The sequence below is a fragment of the Scyliorhinus torazame genome, chromosome 24 (assembly GCF_047496885.1).
Source record: "Scyliorhinus torazame isolate Kashiwa2021f chromosome 24, sScyTor2.1, whole genome shotgun sequence".
Lineage (NCBI taxonomy): Eukaryota > Metazoa > Chordata > Chondrichthyes > Carcharhiniformes > Scyliorhinidae > Scyliorhinus > Scyliorhinus torazame.
The window spans coordinates 52,200,076-52,217,301 of NC_092730.1; the positions used below are offsets into that span (position 1 = coordinate 52,200,076).

The 17,226-nt window shown below is 46.4% G+C and overlaps 1 long non-coding RNA gene and 1 other non-coding gene across 2 annotated transcripts in view; both read right to left on the reverse strand.

The window, feature by feature from the left end:
• Nucleotides 1-1,554: 1,554 nt before the first annotated feature.
• On the reverse strand, nt 1,555-1,626 carry trnaw-cca (transfer RNA tryptophan (anticodon CCA)). Its single transcript has one exon. It is a non-coding gene; the product is annotated as a tRNA-Trp (tRNA).
• A 2,952-nt stretch (nt 1,627-4,578) lies between these two features.
• The window catches only part of LOC140400063 (uncharacterized), a 74,551-nt gene continuing 61,903 nt past the window's right edge, over nt 4,579-17,226 (reverse strand). Inside the window, exon 2 of the long non-coding RNA XR_011938026.1 lies at nt 4,579-6,157. This is a non-coding gene — a long non-coding RNA (uncharacterized lncRNA). The remainder of the gene's footprint in view (nt 6,158-17,226) is intronic.

Below are 17,226 nucleotides of genomic sequence, written 5' to 3' on the forward strand. Positions count from 1 at the left end.
CTGTCTATTGGGTAGTGTCAAAGCCAAGCGACATTTCATTGTTCGAGAGAATGAGGAGTTTACGGAATCAGGATATTTACCCGGCAAAATCTGCTGGAGGAGGGAATGAGGGGAGTCCAAAAATGTATTCAGAACTTTAATGTAGCGGCGGCAATGGAGCTTCACCAGAATGATACAGACATAGAAGGTTTCAATTACGAGGACAGCTGAGAATTATAGAATCATAGAATGGTTCCAGCACAGGGTGCGGCCATTCCGCCCACCGTGTCCATGTCAGTCGCCCAGAGCTGGAAAATCTCAGCAGACCTGGCAGCATCTGTGGAGCGGGAAACAGAGAATGGGAAGCAGGGTCAGACTGGACTGGAAACTGTAACTCTGTTTCTCTCTCCACAGATGCTGCCAGACCAGCCGAGTTATCCAACATTGTCTATTTCTGTTGCAGGATTTTATGATGAATCCCCATAGCGGCCTTGCCTTTGTGCTCGGCGGTTCTATTTATTTATTTAGTTCTGTATAAATTTAGAGTACCCAATTATTTTTTTCCCAATTAAGGGCCAATTTAGCGTGGCCAATCCACATACCTTGCACATCTTTGGGTTGTGGGGGTGAATCCCACGCAGCCATGGGAAGAATGAGCAAACTCCAGACGGGCAGTGACCCAGGGCCGGGATGACGCTTCTATTTATAAAGACTGGTCCCGTATGGGCACTAAGGGCAATTTATCCAATCCACCTGATGCACGTCTTTGCACTGTGGGAGGAATCCGGAGCATCCGGAGGAAACCCACGCAGGCATGGGCAGAACGTGCAGACTCCGCACAGACAGTGAATCGAACCTGGGAGCCTGGCGCTGTGAAGCCACAGTGCTAGCCACTTGTGCTACCGTGCTTTGTGCCCAGAGAAGTTATTGCAGCGAATATATCAGTGGAGAACACGTGAAGAAATGAAAACGACATTTTAAGACCGTTTCACCATGGTGTGGAACTGATATATCAAACAAAAAACCGCACGCTTGTGCACCCAGGTAACTGGCTGAATGCAATGGTTGTATGCAACCCCGATAAACCTTTGATTTATTTGCTGAACAAGAATTTCCCCATCTCCGCCTTAAAAATAATCAATGTCCCGCTTCCGCGGCCTTCTGAGGCAGAGTTCCAAAGTCGCACAACTCTCTGAGAGGGAGAAATCTCCTCATCTCCGTCCGAAAAAGAGCGACATCCTTGTTTTTAACTGCCCAGTAGTACTAGTCACCCACGAGCAGGGAGATTTGACCAACTGTACGGGCAGCACGGTAGCACAATGGTTAGCACAGTTGGTTCAATATTCTCAGATAATAATATGGAAGCGGCCAACGTGCGGCTCGAACCCTCGACCCTGGGAGGTAGAGCCCCATGCTCTACCGACTGAGCTATCCGAATGCTTGATGAAACTGCTCAAAAATATAAACTGAGCGGGTAAATCTGAAATATTCGGAAAAATTGTGGCTTTGAACAGAGTCATTTCGGGAACATTCCCACAGAGAGAAATTCCTGGAACCAGCGGCAGAAAAACTTCCTGAGTCTGACGTGATTTGAACACGCAACCTTCTGATCTGGAGTCAGACGCGCTACCGTTGCGCCACAAGCCCAAGCCCAAGAACTGAGCGTTTCTCCTCATAGATTTATGTTTTATTTACACCCAACCGTGCGAAAGAAACCCAAGGAGGTTATATTGAGGGATACTAAAGGGCCCTGAAAACAAAACAGCTGTATCACGTGGTTAAGGTGATGCACAATAATCCATTGTGCTCTGTACACGTGGCTTCAAATCCCATCCTCGTCTGTAACGTGTCTGTTGTGTCTCTCTTTGGTCCACTTCATGACGCTGAAGTGAAATTGGTGTGATTTTTAGCTCTTGTCGGAGGGCTTGGGCAGTGATTAGTCGACTGACATATTGAAACCACATTAAAAATGATGAGAAAGTTACTTATTTCACTCCTCGCTGTACTTGCCACTAAATTCTGAGTGAGAAACTTTCTCTTCCTCAGTTTGAAACTCACAAAGAGTTTTGAAACTCACAAACCCGAGTCAATTGCTTGGAAGGCAGCTATGCTCACCACTATACCACCATCGCTACTGATTGGAGATGTGTCCTTTTGGTTCTTTAGACCAGTTTGATTAACTGTTTCGTAACAAATACTTACTTTGCGTAAGTTGTTTCACTCCAATTTAAAATGCTCCTGAATGAAAGTGTCCGTGTCGCACGGCTCCGGTTCAGCCAGGAGGCGGCACCAGTCCACAATAAATGTACATTCTATGTGTCATTACATAGGACACTGACTCTGGCCTGAGACCTTAACTCGTCCCTGTGTCCTGATGCTGCCATTTTCACCCTATTTCAGTAATCATAGAATGCCTCCAGTGCGGAAGGAGGCCATTCGGCCCATGGAACCGGTACCGACCCTCGGAAAGACCACCCGATTTCGGCCCAAACGCACCTAACCTTTCGAATACGTCAGGATGGCCGAGCGCTGGTCGCAGTCTCCTCTGGAGGTCAGGGCTCGAATCCCACTCCTGAAATTGACTTTTCCTCCGCGAGGCACCATTCAAACCTGGAACCCCTCCCTAACAGCACTGTGTGTGTACATACACCATATGGACTTGCAGCGGTTCCAGAATCACCTCACCGCCCATTCTCGCGGTCAATTAATGATAGATTGTAAATGTTTGGCCGAATCAGCGACAATCACAGCCAGAGGGACCTGCAATAACCCTCAGAGCAGGAAAGGCAACTCATTGTCCTTTGACCCAAAACCAAAATACTGTGGATGCTGCAAATCTGAAACAAAGACAGAAAATGCTGGAAATATTCAGCTGATCCGGCAGCTTCTGTGGAGAGAGAAACAGGTCGTTCCAATGAAATGTCAGGTTGTGAAATGTTAACTATTTCACTTTTCACAGATACTACAGATCCGTACCGTATTTCCAGCATTCCCTTGTGATTAGCTGAACATCCTCAGACTCTGTAGCTTCGTCCGGTAAAGTGTCTGTTCACTGAAGAAAAATCTGGACTCAAATACCAGCCCAGCCTTATTCCGTTTGACCACCTGTGCGATTGAGAACTTCCTCCACAACAGGGGGAAATGTGTTGGATTTCTAGTCGGAAAATATGCCTTTTGCAGGTTTAAATTCAGTAGAATATCTACAGAGATTGTAACACAATGACTGATTTCAGCTGCCATCATCCAGTTGTTAAATCTTTCCACTAAAAATCCACTGGATTTTCCCCTTTGACTTGAGTCCTGCTCCCAGAGGATCAGTTCAGTATTTTCAGTAATATTATATTTTGAATTGTGACGCTGAAATTGCTCACACTTCTCTCCATTGTTATCTACTCTGCAGGTGTTGACTGCACCGTCTAATGGAGACATGCTCACAGGGCTGTGAGAGAGGCTTTCTTTCAGGCGCGAGGCCTCTTTTGGTCCATCAACAGCAACCGGATGTCTGCAGAGAAACTCAGAATACCGAGCCCCTCTTCTCAAGATGGACTTAATCAGGGACAAGATGTTGTTTGAAGAGAGAATGAAAGGTCTGAAGAATTGGTCTGAGATTCCTGGCGTGTTGTGAAGAGAACAAGATGGTGGAGCAATGTGACAATAGCAGGATACGAGTTTGGGATATTATCCAGTCTGTGCTGGGGGGGCTGCGGGAAGGAAGTTGTCTTGTCTGCCCACCCAAGCTGAATGTTGGGATTGAGCTTGTGTTCAGATTCCGAGAGGAGGGTGAAATCCTTTCACTGAGTTTCAAGCTCACAGTGCGGTTGAGTGTCTTGAGTTACAGGAAGATACAGACGGGATGGTCAAATGGGCAGAAAAGTGGCTGATAGAATTTAACGCTGTAAAATTAGATGTGATCCATTTGGTAGGGATTTTCGCAGTAACTTCATTGCAGTGTTAATATAAGCCTATTTGTGACAATAAAGAATAAAATATTATTATTATTGGATTAATGTGAATGGCCTGACACTGGGAAGTCCTGAGGAACAAACGGACCTTGGAGTGTTTGTCCATAGATCTCTGAAGGCAGAAGGGTAGGTTAATAGGGTGGTGGAAAAGACATTTGAGATACTTGTCTTTATCAATCGGGGCATGGATTACAAAAGCAGAGAGGTCATGGTGGAGTTGTATAGAATGATGGGGAGGTCACAGCTGGAGTACCGTGTGCAATTCTGGTCACCACATTCTAGCAAACATGTGACTGCACTGGATGGGGTGCAGAGGTGATTCAGCAGGATGTTGCTTGGGATGGAACATTTAGGATATGAAGAGCGGTTGGATAGGCTTGTTTTCTCTCTCTCGCGGGAACAGAGATGACTGAGGGGTGATCTCATCGAGGTGTACAAGATTATGATAGGTATAGACAGGGCGGATAGGGAGCACCTGTTCCCCTCAGTCACAAGGGGACACTGTATTATTCTGTGATTCTGTTACAGATCAGATCTTGGAGGTATCGCTGCTGTATTCCCAGGAGGTGGTGGTCTGATTCGGAGAGCAAAAGCTTCCATCGAGGACGGGGTTCTCAATAAGAACAAACTGGAGGTGTGGGATGTTAGAATCTGCTCAGCACTGATTCATTTTTATTCATTGTTGTGTCCTGAAATAAACACGTGGATTGTAGCTGTCCATTCAAAACAAAAATAGAATTCGGAAATTTCTGGCCAGTAACTTCACCATGTCCACGTTACATCACTCAGCATCCCTCAGCTGCATCACATCTGGTCCACGTTTCAACAGCAGAGAGCACAGTTTCACAGCAGAGAGTACATTTCCACTGGAGAGATCGCAGTTTCTCAGCAGAGCGCACAGTCCACGGCAGAGAACACAGTCCCACAGCAGAGAGCACAGTTTCACAGCAGAGAACACAGTAACACAGCAGAGAACACAGTCCCACAGCAGAGAACACAGTCCCACAGCAGAGAGCACAGTTTCACAGCAGAGAACACAGTAACACAGCAGAGAGCACATTTCCACAGGAGAGGTCGCCGTTCCCCAGCAGAGCACAGTTCACAGCAGAGATCATATTCCACAGCAGAGAGCAGTTACACAGTAGAGATCTCGGTTCCACAGTAGAAATCACAGTTCAGCGGGAGAGAATATACTTAAATATCGGAAAGCAGTTTAACTAACATCAGGGAAGACCTTTCAATAACAGAGTGAAGATGCAGATAACACAGTTACACAAGAGGAAAGAGGGGAGATTTTACAACAAAGAACAAAGACAAAGAAAAGTACAGCAGAGGAACAGGCCCTTCGGCCCTCCAAGCCTGTGCCGACCATGCTGTCCATCTGAGCTAAAATCTTCTCGTCTTCCTGGGTCCATATCCCTATATTCCCATCCTATTCATGTATTTGTCAAGATGCCCTTAAATGTCACTATCGTCCCTGCTTCCACCACCTCATCTGGCAGCGAGTTCCAGGCACCCACTACCCTCTGTGTAAAATACTTGCCTCGTACATCTCCTGTAAACCTTGCCCCTCACACCTTAAACCTATGTCCCCCAGTAATTGACCCCTCTACCCTTGGAAAAAGCCTCTGACTATCCACTCTGTCTATGCCCCTCATAATTTTGTAGACCACTTTCAGGTCACCCCTCAACCTCCGTCGTTCCAGTGAGAACAAACCAAATTTATTGAACTGCTCCTCATAGCTAATGCCCTCCATACCAGGCAACATCCTGGCAAATTTCTTCTGCACCCTCTCTAAAGCCTCCACATCCTTCTGGTAGTGTGGCGACCAGAATTGAACACTATACTCCAATGGTGGCCTAACTAAGGTCCTACACAACTGCAACATGACTTGCCAATTCTTATACTCAGTGCCCGGGCCAATGAAGGCAAGCATGCCATATGCCTTCTTGACTACCTTCTCCACCTGTGTTGCCCCTTTCAGTGACCTGTGGACCTGTACACTAGATCTCTCTGACTGTCAATACACTTGAGGGTTCTACCATTCACTGTATATTCCCTACCTGCATTAGATCTTCTAAAATGCATTACCTCACATTTGTCCCGATTAAACTCCATCTGCCATCTCTCCATCCAAGTCTCCAAACGATCTAAATCCTGCTGTATCCTCTGACAGTCCTCATCGCTATCCGCAATTCCACCAACCTTTTTTCGTCTGCAATCTTACGAATCAGACCCGTTACATTTTTCTCCAAATCATTTATATATACTACGAACAGCAAAGATCCCAGCACTGATCCCTGCGGGACACCACCAGACATAGCCCTCCAGTCAGAAATGCACCCTTCCATTGCTACTCTCTGCCTTCTATGACCTAGCCAAGTCTGTATCCATCTTGCTAGCTCACCCCTGATCCCCTGTGACTTCACCTTTTGTACCAGTCTGCCATGAGGGACCTTGTCAAATGCTTTACTGAAGTCCATATAGACAACATCCACTGCCCTCGCTGCATCAATCATCTTTGTGACCTCTTCCAAAAACTCTATCAAGTTAGTGCGACATGACCTCCCCTTCACAAAACCGTGCTGCCTCTCTCTAATACGTCCATTTGTTTCCAAATGGGAGTAGATCCTGTCTCGAAGAACTCTCTCCAGTAATTTCCCTACCACTGACGTAAGGCTCACCGGCCTGTAGGTCCCTGCATTATCCTTGCTCCCCTTCTTAAACAAAGGAACAACATTGGCTCTTCTCCAGTCCTCCGGGGCATCACCTGAAGACAGAGAACACTGGAACTTAATGGGAACACTTTCTATATATGACCAGTCAGTCGATGTGTGTTATCTTGTGTAAGGTGACAGTGTCCAGCTGCTGTGTGTGTGTGTGTTGCATTGTTGGTGAGTTGCACAGTGGAATTGTGCCGCCAGGGTGCGCTGTCGAGCACACGTGGTCCTGATGAACAACATTGCGGAAGTAAGGAATTGTGTCGCTTCAACGCAACAACAAACATGGAGCAGAGTGGCGCAGCGGAAGCGTGCTGGGCCCATAACCCAGAGGTCGATGGATTGAAACCATTCTCTGCTAGTTGTTTTTTATACTTTCCGTTACAGTAAAGAGAAACATTTAGCTTCTCACCACAAGTATATCTGACATTTCTTTCCAGGAAACGGGTTTTTACTCGGCTGGAAGGGGGTTCCATCAAACATTTAATTTGTGCAACCAATGTCTGAAATGGCATTTACTCCCACAGGGACACACGCTGTAAATGCTGCAAACACACACAGGCTTTCCATGATTGCAGAATGTTCAGCACCATTCACAACTCCTCTGTTAATAAAACAGTCCATGTCCAAATGCAGCAACGTGGACACTATCCAGGCTTGGGCTGAAAAGTTCCAGGCAAAGACCATCTCTAATAAGTGAGAATCTAACCATCGCCCCTTGACATTCACCGGAATTCCCATCACTGAAACCCCACTGCCAACATCTGACTGATTGCCATTGAGCAGAAACTGAACTGGTCATATAAACACTGTGGCTAGAAGGCAGGCCAAAGTCTCGGACTCCTGTGGCGAGGCACTCACTCCCTGACTCCCCAAACCCTGTCGACACAGCATAAATCAGGAATGTATTGGAATAATTTCCATTTCCTTTAATAGTTGCAATTTCAACAACACTGAATAGGTTTGACACCATCTAGGACAAAGCATCCTGCTTGATCGGCACCCCATCCACAAACACTCACTCGCTCCACCACTGATGCAGAGTGGCAGCGTGTATACCAGCTACAGGATTCACTGCAGGAAGTCACCAAGGCTCCTTTGGCAACACCTTCCAAACCCACATCCACCACCATCTAGAGAGGGACAAGGGCGGCCGACACCGCGACCTGGAGGCTCTCCTCCAGCCACTCACCATCCTGTATTAGAACTATATCTCTGTTACTTCACTGCAGCTGGATTAATTATTTCTCTGATGTAATGTATCTGTCTCTGTGTATATCTGTGTCTGTGAGCACATGCGTGTTTCTATATATGTGTGTGTGTCTGAGAATGTGTGTGAATGTTTATGTGCCTGTGTGTGTATACATGTATGTGCGGGTGTGTACAACTGTGTGTGTATAATGTGTGTGACTCTGTATACTGTGTGTGTACATGTGTATATTATACCTGTGTGTATGTTTGTGTATCCGTGTGTGTGCAACTGTGTGTATAATATGTGTGGGCCTGTACACTGTGTGTGTACGTGTGTATAGCTGTGTGTGTATACCTGTGCATGTGTATGCTTGTGTGTGCGCGCGCAGTCTTCCAATTGTATGTCATTATTGTTTCCTCTCTGAGAGTCTTTTAACCATTTCTAAATCTCTCAGAGGTACAATTGTTGAGTCTGATTGCTTCTTGTGATTGCTATTTATGAGTGAGTACAGTGTCTTTCAGCATCTTACTCTGAACAACCGTTTGAGAGTAATCCTGAATCTGTCATGCTCCAGGACTCAGTGTGAGGATGGATCATAAGACCATAAGACATAGGAGCGGAAGTAAGGCCATTCGGCCCATCGAGTCCACTCCACCATTCAATCATGTCTGATTTCAACTCCATTTACCAGCTCTCTCTCCATAGCCCTTAATTCCTCGAGAAATCAAGAATTTATCAACTTCTGTCTTAAAGACACTCAACGTCCCGACCTCCACCGCCCTCTGTGGCAATGAATTCCACAGACCCACCACTCTCTGGCTGAAGAAATTTCTCCTCAGCTCTGTTCCAAAGTGACTCCCTTTTATTCTAAGGCTGCGCCCCCGGGTCCTAGTCTCCCCTGCTAATGGAAACAACTTCCCTCCGTCCACCCGATCTAAGCCATTCATTATCTTGTAAGTTTCTATTAGATCTCCCCTCAACCTCCTAAACTCCAATGAATATAATCCCAGGATCCTCAGACATTTATGAATTTTGTCACCGTTTAGAAAATAGTCCATGCCTCTATTCCTTTTTCCAAAGTGCAAGACCTCGCACTTGCCCACGTTGAATTTCATCAGCCATTTCTTGGACCACTCTCCTGAACTGTCTAAATCGTTCTGCAGCCTCCCCACCTCCTCCATACTACCTGCCCCTCCACCTATCTATGTATCATCGGCAAACTTAGCCAGAATGCCCTCAGTCCCGTCTTCTAGATCGTTAATATATAAAGAGAACAGCTGCGGCCCCAACACTGAACCCTGCGGGACACCACTCGTCACCGGTTGCCATTCTGAAAAAGAACCTTTTATCCCAACTCTCTGCCTTCTGCCTGACAGCCAATCGTCAATCCATGTTAGTACCTTGCCTCGAATACCATGGGCCCTGATTTTACTCAGCAGTCTCCCGTGAGGCACCTTCTCAAAGGCCTTTTGGAAGTCAAGATAGATAACATCCATTGGCTCTCCTTGGTCTAACCTATTTGTTATCTCTTCAAAGAACTCTAACAGGTTTGTCAGGCACGACATCCCCTTACTAAATCCATGCTGACTTGTCCTAATCCGACCCTGCACTTCCAAGAATTTAGAAATCTCATCCTTAACAATGGATTCTAGAATCTTGCCAACAACCGAGGTTAGGCTAATTGGCCTATAAGTTTCCATCTTTTTCCTTGTTCCCTTCTTGAACAGGGGTGTTACAACAGCGATTTTCCAATCCTCTGGGACTTTCCGTGACTCCAGTGACTTTTGAAAGATCATAACTAACGCCTCCACTATTTCTTCAGCTATCTCCTTTAGAACTCTAGGATGTAGCCCATCTGGGCCCGGAGATTTATCAATTTTTAGACCTCTTAGTTTCTCTAGCACGTTCTCCTTTGTGATGGCTACCATATTCAACTCTGCCCCCTGACTCTCCGGAATTGTTGGGATATTACTCATTTATTCTACTGTGGAGACTGATGCAAAGTACTTATTTAGTTTCTCACCTATTTCCTTGTCTCCCATCACTAGATTACCAGCGTCATTTTGGAGCGGCCGAATGTCTACTTTTGCCTCCCGTTTGTTTTTAATGTATTTAAAGAAACCTTTGCTATCATTCCTAATGTTACTGGCTAGCCTGCCTTCATAATTGATCCTCTCTTTCCTTATTTCTCTCTTTGTTATCCTCTGTTTGTTTTTGTAGCCTTCCCAATCTTCTGACTTCCCACTACTCTTTCCACATTATAGGCTTTCTCTTTCGCTTTGATGCATTCCCTAACTTCCTTTGTCAGCCATGGCTGCCTAATCCCCCCCTCTGATAACCTTTCTTTTCTTTGGGATGAACCTCTGTACTGTGTCCTCAATTACTCCCAGAAACTCCTGCCATTGCTGTTCTACTGTCTTTCCCACTCGGCTCTGCTCCCAGTCGATTTTCGTCAGTTCCTCCCTCATGCCCCTGTAGTTACCTTTATTTAACAGTAATACCTTTACATCTGATTCTACCTTCTTTCTTTCAAATTGAAGATTGAATTCTACCATATTATGATCACTGCCTCCTAAGTGTTCCCTTACTTTAAGATCTTTAATCAAGTCTGGCTCATTACATAACACTAAGTCCAGAATGGCCTGTTCCCTCGTGGGCTCCATCACAAGTTGTTCCAAAAAGCCCTCCTGTAAACATTCAATGAATTCCCTTTCCTTGGGTCCACTGACAGCATTATTTACCCAGTCCACCTGCATATTGAAGTCCCCCATGATCACTGTGACCTTGCCTTTCTGACATGCCCTTTCTATTTCGTGGTGCATTTTGTGCCCCCGGTCCTGACCACTGTTAGGAGGCCTGTACATAACTCCCATTATGTTTTTTTTTGCCATTGTGGTTCCTCAACTCTACCCACACAGACGCCACATCATCTGACCCTATGTCGTTGAGTGCTATTGATTTAATTTCATTCCTAATTAACAAGGCAACCCCACCCCCTCTGCCCACTTCTCTGTCTTTTCCATAGGTTGTGAATCCCTGGATGTTTAAATGCCAGTCCTGAACCCCCTGCAACCACGTCTCTGTGATGCCTACCACATCATACCTGCCAGTCACAATCTGGGCCACAAGCTCATCTACCTTGTTCCGTACACTGCGCGCATTTAAATATAGCACCTTTAATTCTCTATTGACCGTCCCTTTTTGTTTTCATAGTGTGGTGGACCTTGGTTTACTGAGCCTTTCCATACACTGTGTCATATTTTGTGGGATGGGGACTATCGTAACCTCTCCTGAGTTTTGTCTTTTCGTGCTTTTTTGTATTCCTAAGCAGCTACGCTTCCCACTGATTACTTCACCTCTTGGTTCCCTGACTTTCCCTTCCCCCCCAATCTCTAGTTTAAAGTCCGATTGACTACCCTATTTACTCTTTTCGCCAGAACACTGGTCCCAGCTCGGTTCAGGTGGAGACCATCCCAACGGTATAGGTCCCCCCTGTCCCAAAACTATGCCAGTGTCCCATGAAAAGGAACCCCTCTTTCCCACACCACTCTTTCAGCCACGTGTTAACTTCCCTTATTCTTGCCTCCCTATGCCAATTTGCATGTGGCTCAGGCAGTAATCCGGAGATTATGACCCTTGAGGACCTGTTTTTTAATTTGAATCCTAGCTCTTTATAATCTCGAAACAGGTCCTCTTTCCTAGACTTGCCTATGTTGTTGGTACCGACATGGACCACAACAACTGGATCCTCCCCCTCCCTCTCCAGTATCCTTTCAAGCCGGTCAGAGATGTCCCGCACCCTAGCACCGGGCAGGCAACATACCATGCGGGACTCTTTATCCTGCTCACAAAGGATACTATCTATCCCCCTGATAATAGAATCCCCTACAACTACAACTTGCCTATTTACTCCCTCCCCTTGAATGGCCTGCTGAACCATGGTGCCTTGGTCAGCTGACTCATCCTTCCTGCAGCCCTGTTCGCCATCCACACAGGGAGCAAGTGCCTCATACCTGTTGGACAGGGTCAAGGGATGAGGCTCCTGAGTTCCTGACTGCTGGTTCCCTTTAACTGCCTGACCTGCAGTCACACCCTGCTGTCCCTGGCCACGGGCAGGATTTAAACTACTTACTCTGACAGGTGTGACTGCCTCCTGAAACACAGTGTCCAGGTAAGTCTCCCCCTCCCGGATGTGCCTCAGTGTTTGAAACTCAGACTCCAGGTCATCAACTCTGAGCCAGAGCTCTTCGAGCAGCCAACACTTACTGCAGATGTGATCGCTGCAGCTCGCAATGGGATCTGCCAGCTCCCACATCAAGCAGCTCAAGCACATCACCTGACCAGCCATCACTAATTAATTAATTAGTTTAATTTAAGTTTATGAGTTTAGCTGTGTTTTTTTTTAAAGTTGGGGCAGATTTGCTATCAACCAATCAGCTCACAGCTTCCCTCTGCCGTCACTTTTGGGGGGAAAAAACTGGAAAACGAAGTTACCATTAGGTTTTTATCCTCACAGAGACTGCTCCTCCTCCTCCGAACGGCTCCCGAAATTAGGCCCGAAGAAAGAGAGAGAACAAAACAGTCGGGAAAAAGCACCTTCTCCCACTCTTCACCGAATTACCTCACTGCACCAAATTCTCACTCTGTCTGTGTCTCACTCACTCAGGCTGTGTCTCCTTGACCTGCGCAATGCTTACTAAGTTCACTTTCTGTCTGTCTTTTATACAGACTTTAGGATGACTCACACTAAAACTTCAAAGAGAAGAATACAATGTGTACCTTTGTGCCCCTCAACAGGCCTCAGGTGACTGCCAGATAACTGCCTCTCAACAATTAGGGTGGGGGCAGCTTCAGCCAATCAGACACTAATCTACACTGCACTTTTAACTGAAAAACAGCAAAATTAGATTAACTACTTACCTTTCCTGGTTACCTCACTGCACCAAATTACCAAATTCTCACTCTGTCTGTGTCTCACTCACTCAGGCTGTGTCTCCTTGACCTGCGCATGTGTTCACATCGTACTCTGAACATGTGTCTATGAAATATCCTGCATCTGTCACACTGCAGGACTCAGTGTGATGATGGATCTTAGTCTGAATATGTGTTTGGGGATTATCCTGTACCTGTCAGGCTCTGTGACTCAGTGGGAGGATGCGGTTCAGGATGTGACAATTCAACCTCTGGGACAGTTTATAAGTTTGCATTCATTCCACGTAAATTTCCAGCACAGAAAGAAACCATTGCTGTGGGAGGTTTGAAGCAAACAATGTGAGAGTTTTGGACCAGCATTTAATATCAGAACACAATTGTGAAAGATAATGTAACCTTCAACCTGATACTGGATTGCTCTGGAAGTTTAACTCAGGTTGTACACATTGATTTGATCTGTGCCACTCAGTCTGATTCTGAGTCAGAATTTTGACATGAATGTAAAATGGACCACACTCTGGAATTGATACAGTATCTTCCTTCAGGGACAGATTCAGTGAGAATTTTCCAATAGTTTGCAAATTACATCTCAGTTCATAGTCAGCGAAATTATATTGTATCTTTTATTTTCATAAACTAGGTGAGTTTTAAACAAGAATCAGAGTTTGTATCTTTGTCGCTTTCAGCATATCTCAATCTGAGAATGCACCTGATATTTGTGTTTGCAGCTAATGTATTTGTGAGGACGCACTCTGAGGATTAGTACAGCCACCCCTGATGTGAGTGATGTAACTGGTATTTAACTCGAATCTCAGAGTACATTATTACGGTTAATTGTGTAATTCTTAACCGGAAACCATGTGTCAGTTTTCTCTGATATTGATTATTTCACTAAGCTGCTCCATTGTGGAACTGAAACAGTGATGATGAGAATGGGTGAGAATTTGCACTGGGATTTATGGGGCCTCCTGTCAGTGGTACTGTGTTAGGGTGACATGGACACAGCATCTGTCTCTCCTGCTGTTTGATTGATGGGTTGAAAATGTGTCTCTGGAACTGTTTCTGCTGCCTGAGACTGTGGAAAAGATGACCTGTCTGTGTCTCTTTGCTCTGTCAGTGACAATGTACGGATTGTGTGTGGGAAGGAGCTGGCGACACTCTTCCCTGTAACTTGTGTGGAGGAAACATCACATTTATTCATCTTCAGAATATTCTGGTATTTGTCTGTGGAAACAAATGATATTTAAAAACTAAAGGACAGTCAACCATTAACCAATCACAGGCCAGGGAGAAGAATGTGCAGGTTTTGATTGGCTGACATTTTCAAATTCGAAACGCCCGCCAATTTCAGTGCAGGAAAATCCCAAATAACGGAACGGCTCAATGTTCAGGAAACTATTTGAATCTCACACTTTGTTATCTGTTTCTTGATTTTTCCCTTCCAGAATCCTGGCGTTATTTTAGGAACAGATTGAACTTGTCAATCTCATCAGTAACCGGCAGTAATAAGACCCCGTTCAGCAATTTAAAACGGAGCAAATCTCAGCTCACTGCAAAAGCAGAAACATCGAGATTACCAACCAACTCCTTCACACAGGCTTCACAGGGACAGAGAGAAAGGGCTGATTTCTGAGCCTCTCTCCTGAAAGCGGCCGGGAATGTTACACTGGGAAGTGTGGAGAGAATCCCCGACTCTATCCAGCCGGTGGAATAGGCAGCTTTGTGTCCGGAGAATAGGGAGGGCCGGGGAGAGGCAGATCTTAAAGCGCTGCAATGGACTGAGTTCCTGTGTGTGCTCAAATCTCGCTGGTTCCGGCCCCTGAGAAAACTGCGCAATAAACAGTTCAGCGCGAAAATAACCCCTTCATTCCCGCCTTTACTGTGTTCCGGGAGCGGGAAACACATCACCCGAGAGAAAAAATAATAATTTCCTTATGAATTTAACTCACCAGCTGTTAAACTCTGAATATAGTTATCATTAAATTTAAATAATTCCCTCCTGAAATTGTGCTTCTCCTCATTGTCCGTCACAAATGCCAGACTGCGTTTAAAATCCGCTCTCAATTCAGTTTGATTCTCTTCTGTGTGAAAGTGTCTGTGACGGGCGGGATGAAGCCACATGTGGTAGTATGTATTGGGGGTCATGTGGGACTGGAAGCCCTAATGTCATTGGCTGACAGATCCCGGGTCCTGGTTGGCCGTTGACCTCATACTCCGCCCTGAAGGCGAAGTATAAGAAGCCGGTGCCTTCCCCCGCATGCCAGTTTACTATCGGGCTGCTGGGGAACAGACACGCTTAATAAATTGTGGCGCACAAAGACTCCATGAGACAAATAGAGTGAAGTCGATGAGGCTTTATTAAGCGTGTCTGTTCCCCAGCAGCCCGATAGTAAACTGGCATGCGGGGGAAGGCACCGGCTTCTTATACTTCGCCTTCAGGGCGGAGTATGAGGTCAACGGCCAACCAGGACCCGGGATCTGTCAGCCAATGACATTAGGGCTTCCAGTCCCACATGACCCCCAATACATACTACCACACCACATTCACAACATTCTGGAACGGGACAAATCTCTCTCCTCCACAAAGAGATTTCTCATCAAGTCAATGCGGAAAAGATGGTGCAGCTTTTTCACAGAGATTGTGGGTGGCTCTTAAAAGAGCCGTTGGGTTTTGATGAGTTTGAGAACAGTTTTACTTGGAGCTGGTGTACTTGGTCACCGCCTTTGTCCCTTCCGACACGGCGTGCTTGGCCAGTTCCCCGGGCAGCAGCAGTCGCACGGCGGTCTGGATCTCCCGGGAGCTGATGGTGCTGCGCTTGTTGTAATGGGCCAGGCGGGAAGCCTCACCCGCGATGCGCTCGAAAATATCGTTGACGAACGAGTTCATGATGCTCATGGCCTTGGAGGAGATGCCGGTGTCGGGGTGAACCTGCTTCATCACTTTGTAGATGTAGATGGAGTAACTCTCCTTTCTCGACTTTCGCCGCTTCTTGCCGCCCTTTACTGCCGGTTTCTTAATGACTTTCTTGGCTCCCTTCTTGGAAGCTGGTTTCGATGTTGGTTTCTTCTCGTCAGCCATCGTCAATATCACCCAGAAATAAAGCAAACCGCTTCCGAGCGCTGATTAAATAGACAGAGTCTCACATCTATGCTAATGAGGAATGGGGAAAGGAATGATTGTGATTGGACATTGTGAACATGAGGACAGCCAGTTATGTTCTGTTTATTTGATTAAATATAAAAGCAGACCAGTCAAAATTAGGATTTTCCACCAATCAGAAACCATCTTATACAAACATGAACTACATTTCAGAAAGAATGTCACCAGTCCCAGTTTGTCAGTGTGTAAAGATCCACCGGGAAAAGTCACTAGTCTGCCGGTGAGAGGGACTCTTCACCACAGAGGGAATGTGCGGGACTGTGGGATACATTCAGGAACTGTGAGTGTCTTGTAATATGTGAGTGTGAGTATGAGTTTTACTCACTCTCTGGAACAGCCAACTGTATAGACTCTGGACTCTTGAGACTGGTAAATCTACCTTTTTATAATGGGTTTAAAAATTGCATCCATAAATGTGCGAAGCATTAAAGATACTTCGCGGTGTGTAGCCACGCTCAACTATTTGGCAAATGTAAAAGCTCACCTACTGTTCCTGCAAGAGTGCGGAATTCCGCACCTCAGCAACTACAGGCGCTGGTCGAGCTGGTGGTCCCACGGGCCATCCATCTGGTCAGGAGGAAACGACTGCCGCTCCTCCGGCCTGGATATTCTGCTGCGGGGAGGCAACTTCACCATCTCCGACGTTAAGGAGGTGGTGGGCGGGCGCCTCCTCGTAGCAGACGTGAAATACAAAAACACCCCTCTCAGACTTATTAATGTGTACGCCCCGGCTGTAAAAAGTGAGCGGCTGGCAGTCCTTCAGCAACTCCCACTGCTGTTGGCCACCTCCAAGCCAGTCATCCTGGGTGGTGACTTCAACTGCATCATCGATGCGGCTGGACGATCCAGCAAAGCCGACAGCAAACTAGACGCTACGTGCAGACTCCTGATGGAAACGGTAAAAGACGCCAAGCTGCTCGACGTCTGCAGCAACCCTGCAGACGGCGCGCAGCGTAGATACACATGGTCACGGCCAGACGGGTCCGTCCGCTCCAGGATAGACTTCTTTTTTGTGTCCCGACCTTTCACGGTCAGGTCCACTGACGTAACGCCGGTGTTCTTCTCTGACCACTGCCTCCTACTGGCCGACTGCCACCTGCAGGAAGACCAGGGGGTAGGCAGGGGGACATGGAAGCTAAATGTAAAACTGCTGACCCCTGAGAACATCGAGGAACTCAGGAGGGATTACAAAGGTTGGAGAACCGTGAAACCCCTCTTTGAGGCCCCACATCTCTGGTGGGAAGCAATCAAGGGGAACATCAAGAGGTTTTTCATCCTCA